The 6,721-nt window shown below is 31.4% G+C and overlaps 1 long non-coding RNA gene across 1 annotated transcript; it reads left to right on the forward strand.

Annotated features, from left to right (window-relative positions):
* Positions 1-1,967: 1,967 nt before the first annotated feature.
* Positions 1,968-5,824, forward strand: LOC111612871. Its single transcript, XR_002754691.1, has 3 exons — positions 1,968-2,115; positions 5,586-5,660; positions 5,771-5,824. It is a non-coding gene; the product is annotated as an uncharacterized LOC111612871 (long non-coding RNA).
* Positions 5,825-6,721: the final 897 nt, after the last annotated feature.

The following is a 6,721-nucleotide window of genomic DNA, read 5'->3' on the forward strand; positions in this document are numbered from 1 at the left end:
AGAAAATAGGAAAACCTCACAGAGCTTACGGACACAAAATCCATCCATATGGAAAAAGTGAATTCCGATTCAAAATAGGCCCTCTACGATTTTTCTACACATGCTACAGCGTCAATGATCGAATCACGTATCCATTCGATGGCTTAATAGGAAGAGATATAATTACAGATTTAAGGTTAGGAATAAATATGGCGGACGAAACAATAACACTTCTAGACAGAAGAGGTGTAAGCTTCCAAGAGCCTTCCGAGTCAAGGGAGAAAACCAAACCAGTACGAGCAAACAAGACCTCAACTGACAGACAAAGTGTTGTCAGAGTTGTTCGACCATGGAAAAGAACACAAGAAGCAGTTGATGGCACAATAACAGGAATGATTAGAAGACACGAGATGGGCACAGCAACGACTTCAAACATGATCCAAGTAACGTCACAAAGTTTACAAACAACAGAAATACGAAAGGCATTGCGAAAGAAATTGTGGGCCACAACGAGTCAAGAATGGTTCCGAAAAGAACTCCGAATCTATTTACAATTTTAAGGAATGACAAAGGTAACATTAAGAAAAAAGAAAAAGAAACGTTGACAAGATTCCTTACGAAAATGTACAAAAATTGTTTGTTAATGTGTTATTCGCATGATGTACCCTAACTGTGTACCAAATTTCAACTTCCAACTCCTAAACCCTGCTAAACAATTAACTAACTACTCAAATTATATAACGTTACAGTGTTTACACTTTTATTTTATATTTGCCACATTAAATCAGAAAACTGACACCTGATTATCGTAAAGTGATGTCACAGAATTCATGGATTAGTGAAATACCTGAAAATGTTTCCAGAAAGATCTCAAAATTCTATTTCGTTACTGAATACAATGTTAAAATGAAATAATAAAGTAAGGTGTATTTTGATAAAAGTATCAGTACTTTATTAGAAAAATTAGTTTTATAAGTTTACGTTAATGTGAACAATGAAAAGACTGATTGAAAACACTTTTATCAATATGAAACCGATAGAGAAAATTAACATTTTATTATGCTTAAAGCTTATTTACTATTATCGGATTATATCCTTAGAGAACTTTGACCAGAGATAACAGCAATTAACTGTGAAACATTTTAAAATTAAAATTTACTTCTGTTTTAAAAGTTGCATAAAAGTACCTTCTTTGATGCCTGGGTGTAGTGTAGGTCTGCTGTTGCTACGGTTAGGACCACATGGCCAACCGCTTGACAGAAAGAAAGTAATTAATACAGGTATACCTTTTAGTCACTATGCGACGATACCGATTACAGAATAACTGCTGTTATTTATTTTTTAATCGAAGATACTTTCAATATGGCGAAGTGATATCACTGAATTTAGCGATGACGTCGATGCAGTCACGCAGTACTTGAATGAGTCGATACATACATTCAATACTCCATAATGGTTAATTGTACGAAATGTTAATACAAAATATAAGTTATATAATATTGTACGGTTATAGTGAATCTATTATTATAATATATATGTATATATATATATGTGTGTGTGTATATATTTCGAAGAATAAGGGAAAATCGGAACTAACGAATGCGATAATGCGATAACTTTAATTTTTTACACTTTTGCTGATTGTAGTAAGCAGGTTTCAAAATTTCACCGAAGTTCAAATAAAGTTCAGGATGTCAACAATACAGAGTAGAACGTTTATTCCTAAATGTATAAAATATCTGTATTTATGATATCACAATCTAAAGGACATTATGTGTATTAAAATCCTCGTCATAAGTCACAGCCTGATCACATTATTATTAAATCGCAGCAATAATTTATACCACGTATAATTATTTTCACAAAAATGTGCATATTTGCTACGCTCTGCCTTCTCCTACAAATAGATTATCAGAAATTAATGATTAATAAGCTTATCAGTTAAATTTTCCGAAGATAAAGAATTTATTGCGCATTGGTATGAAATATTGTATACTTGTGTAATGAAACATTTAAAAATCTTTCTAATATCTGCGATTATTTAAAATTGCTATTTCTCATATTACAATGAGGAAAGTTGGCAGTAAAAGTTTACAGTAATCCACGCGTATTTTACTTGCCGAAAAAGCATAAAATGTAAGTGTGTGTTTAAGTATTTATGACGTAATTATAGAATAAGCACTAAAGCATGACTATAAAAGTCAAAACATTAAGAATAAAATAATTAACTGCTGTATTTTGTGGCGTATACTTATTTGTTTTCTGCTCAGATCAGTAATTTTTACTGGTTAATTTAAAGTTTATTCAGAACTATTACTTGTTACAAATCAGCAACATGCTAAGCAGCAGGAAACCTTGTACATTGTTTCTGATGATGTATACATTAATTAAATAATTAATAAGAAGACAATAAAATTACGACATGGCCATAATAGCCGAGAATATTTACAGTAGTAAGATATAAACAATTATATACAAGGTGGGTATTATGAGAGAAAAGTATACAGAACAAGCGCAGATAAAAAACAAAATTAAAAAGTTAAATAATATTTCTATACTGAGTATAGATTTTGTGTAAGTTATAAATAAACTATTTACAGTATTAATATTTCGGCTTTTACATTTTACAAACATTGGCACTTATAATTACAGAAAATTCATATAAAAACTGTACAATTACGAGATATTATAAAATACAGTCGATACAAAGATTACATAATTATATAGAAATAATTTTATGAGTAAACAGTTACAATAAAAGTTTTTACTTTTACATACAAAGGCGTAGGTGATTACAATTACAGTCGAATCAGAAGTGGTTTTATTGCCGCTGATCATTAAATACAAATTTATTATTAGCATTTTTCTATATAATATTTTCAGTGCCAAAGTATAGCGCGTTGTGTTCCCTGTAAGAAAAGTTCTCATGGTCAACTTTTAAATTGAAGTTAGCCTCATCACAAATTTTATTTATTACAATAATTGCATTCCCTTTCTTATTTTCAAAAATGAGGGCGCATCTCGCTTTTCAAATGACCCTCTTGGTCAAAGCAATAACACAATTAATTAAGTAATTATTTTGGTTTTCAACAGGGAAATCAGAGAGGAAGTTTACGTTTTGCCAGGAGATACATATAGGCCTACTAAAAATTTTATCTACCCAGTGCCAAGTTTGCTCAGCGATGTGGCACTCAAAAAATATGTAACAGATACTCTCATTGTGATCACACCGAGGACAACGAGCAGTACTTCTCCGACTCTGTTAAGGAGGAATCACACTTGTGGCGCGGCAAGGAAAAGCGGTGCTGCAAACGCGTCTTCGCCGCGCGGCAGCGCAACCACACAAGCGGCAATCCGTTTACATTTCGGCGCATCCGTTCAATATTCAAGATGGCGAACGATATCGACACTGCCGATACCCACGTGTTTACAAATTTTGTTTTGTACGGCTTGTTTTACTTAGCTAAAAGCATTTGTCGAAAATTCGAATGAAGATTTTGGATTAGAGATATTATATTGGCAAGAATCTCGGCAAGATATTTTGTTGGATCGATAAAGAACTGATGTAGCCTACTGTACAAAATAAGCTTGTTTTTCGATTAAAATCTCTTGATAAGGAATACTATTTCGACTAAGATTCGGTTGTTTTGTTCTTTGAATTAAAAAATATATGATTATTTGTGTAGAATTTGTGTTAAATTTATTATTCTTTCCTCTTTATTCTGATGTTCCGCGTCGAACTTTCCGCCATTATAACACCACGTGATTGTATTTTTTCACGTGACTACCGGACGAACTGTTATTGGCTGAAAAATACGCGTCTTGGCAGCGGTGGCCACAAAAGATAGAATTCAACCAACTTTTGCGACACGAGAAAAGCGGCACAAAATCGACTTCTCGGCGAGAAAAAGTGACTTCATTCTGTCGCTTTTCCTTGCCGCGCCGCACGTGTGCATCCGGCTTTATACATAACAGAGGGAAAGTACTGCAATCGATCAAAAAATGACCCATCAATTGTTCTATATTTTTGGACTTAGGACACCTGGAAAGGTCGACAAATGTAAAAATATTTGGGCTGTTTTTCTGCGTGTATGAACGTTCGTGTTTGTGTGAAAACTCTTCTGTATGAAGCTTAATAATTCCTGATTTTTGTTGAAAACTTCTGTAATTATGCACGGACGTTTGCGTATTAGGGGGATTTATGCTGTTAAATTTTGGTGATTAAAGCTCGATAATGTGGAGAGATAAAGCAAAGTCGCGTGTGATATCTGGACTTAATGACTTTACTCGTTATGAGCATTTACAATTTTTACGGAACCCATCCCTATTTTCAAAATTGAAATGTTTTTTTATAGTTCAAAAATTGAGTTCAAAAATTTAAAAATAGTTCAAAAATAAATTTATGTAAGCTGAATTGAGATTAAAACGCTACATTTTTCTAGTGTAGTTCTGCCATTGTTATATGCTATGCTGTGTGTTTATATAATATACCCTATATACATAAATTTTGTTCTTTTCTAAGTATTGATTTGAAACTTAAATGGTGTATATAAAAATAAAAATCAATACGAAATAAAATATGATAACACAGCTAAAAAGATTTTTTTACACTCGACGGACTGAAGTTTTTCCTCGTATCTGACAACTCGCATTTTATTTACTTGTATTTAAGGCAGAAGAATGATAATTTGAAGACATACATAAGTCCGGTCACAATAGATTTTAATAATAGTAATTCGAGAGGTGGCTTTATCCCAACGTTCTTTTCATTCCGAAACTCGGTAAATATAACCAAGTGTGAAATTTAATAATGTGGGTGCTTATGAATGCGCTAAAGTGACGTTTTTATTTATCTCTATTTATTCTAATTATCAATTTTAAAAAATAAAATAACACTAAACAATCCTTCGAAATTTAAAACAGAGGATATAATAAAAACGGGGAAAAGAAAGAGACAGACAGACAGTCGGAGATGAGTTGGATCCAAGCAGTTTCTATCAAATATAATATCGATTATACAGGAAAAATTTACAAGTTTCAGTACAAGTCAGTAAAACTTCATGTCGTGTTTAAGCTGAGTAGGCTCTCGGAGTTGCGTGTTCTGCAAAATTCTCGAACACATTGAATTATTTGTATTGTTCCTCTTAAGTTCGTATATAATTGGACAGACCACATTTTTCAGGAAAACTGTAATAGATCAAATCATTTCCTTTCTCTTGCTGAATTTTGTCAGTGGTAAGTGTAGGTAATTACACGATTACAACTTAATTGGCTATTATTGGGTTCATATATGTCAACAATAATATGGCTTCAGTAAAAGCTGGAAGCCTCGACAAGGCAGGAAGTTCTTGACGCAAAATATTAATTTTATGATGCACACTTACCAAACGTAATTTTCGAAGTGTAGTTTCTTTAAACGTTTTGCAAATATAAATAAGCATTACGTATGCAGATATACTCTCAAGTGTCAATTTACAAGAGTTATTACATAAGTTTTTGTGTAGATATCTTTCACATAAGAATTACTTATCATATAGATATATACATATTATACAGACAATAATAATAGTATCGTATTTATAATTTATTTATGTTTATCGATACAGAAGGACTCGACTACTAAAGTATCCTGTATCTGAAAATCTATAGGCATAGAGTTATATTCAAGTGTTATATATAAGGTAAATAGTTTATCTGCTTACTCGAACACCGTACTTTTAATAAGATTTAAGTAAAAGGAAGAAATTTGCCAAATTTATGTTATATTTAAATTATTAAATTTGAATTAAAGAAATGGCAGAAGCACATGCTTCAAGTGAGGAGAAGAGTGTCGTCGTTTCTCTAGTTAATTACAGAGAAGTTGCTGAAGTAAGTCGGAAAAATAAATTTTATTTAAATCTGAATTATGAATTATGTTTTGTAACATAAATATTATTTTCGAATAACTTGAAGATTTTATTTAATTTTGTATAAAAAACTGAGACACGTAACTTCTCAACTGGAAAATTTTAAAATGCTGCAAATTAAGTGTTGACATACATCTAATTTTAAGATTTTATGTGACAAATTGCTTCCTGTAATTTCAAACGGTAACTGTTATCATGTTACGCTTGCTAAAGACGTTACTCAAGTATAATTATATTTAAGTTTCCAACGTAGCATATTAGTATATTGATACCCACCACAATAGAACAGTAAAGTGATAGTGAAGAGTTTCACTAAATCGCAATCAAATTGAGTGCCCTCGAAACATTATAGTGGTGCTTTAATATTAAATATACTTTATCTTGTTAATTTTACTTCGTATAAACTGCACTTTAGAGTAGTTTAATGATTGTAATTAATATAATATTTAATTACAGGCAATTTATGGCGTGACGCAAAATGAAAATATGTTTAAGGAACTTGTAAACGGTAAACGGTTTTGTATGCGTTATTTAATAAATAAAATAAGAAAATCTAGGAAAATCGCGTTGAATGTTAAAAGACAATAATTTACTCTCATTAAATTACAGTAGAGCGTCGATTTTCCGAAATTCAATCATCCGAAACGTCAATCATCCGAAAGAATTCCAGTCGGCAAATTTAAATTTTCGCCAGTGCTGTGGCACTTCAATCTTTGGCTATGTCTTCGGCTACTCAAATATTTTACGTTTTTGATACTAAATTAACATTTGAAGTATAATTTTTTATTGTTTTTATATTTTTCAATATATTTATTTTGTTTGTACAAAATAAAAAA

The sequence above is a fragment of the Centruroides sculpturatus genome, unplaced genomic scaffold (genome assembly GCF_000671375.1).
Source record: "Centruroides sculpturatus isolate CEXI.00-Female unplaced genomic scaffold, Cexi_2.0 scaffold1720, whole genome shotgun sequence".
Lineage (NCBI taxonomy): Eukaryota > Metazoa > Arthropoda > Arachnida > Scorpiones > Buthidae > Centruroides > Centruroides sculpturatus.